Genomic DNA, 405 nt, shown 5'->3' with positions numbered 1-405 from the left:
TGGGCGGGCGGCCGCTTTGACCCCCCCCCTCCCCAGGCCGGCTTTCCCCCATTGGCCGCCCGCGGCCATATCACAACGGTGCCCGGGGGAAGGCTGTGATGTTAATTGCAGCCCGCGGGATTAAACGCGGCTATTTTATGTAAATCTGCCCCCAAATGTTTGCACCTCTATCAAAGCCGCCGGGGCCGGGGCTCCGGCAGCCGCGGAGGAAATGGCCCATCTCGGCAACAGCCCTTATAACCTGCGTGCGGCACCTCCCGCAGCCCTCATTAACGGGGACACCGACGCCCGCGGTTTGCGACGACAACCCCTGCTGGAAAATTCAACCAAAAAAAGCTGAAACCGCTCCGTCGGGCAGCTGACCAGAAGCCTGGCGCAGTAAGGGCACACACACACATACATACA

This window comes from Calidris pugnax, unplaced genomic scaffold (genome assembly GCF_001431845.1).
Source record: "Calidris pugnax isolate Ruff unplaced genomic scaffold, ASM143184v1 scaffold24, whole genome shotgun sequence".
Classification (NCBI taxonomy): Eukaryota; Metazoa; Chordata; class Aves; order Charadriiformes; family Scolopacidae; genus Calidris; species Calidris pugnax.
The sequence above is the reverse complement of the archived record's forward strand: the minus strand, read 5'-3'. Positions refer to the sequence as shown.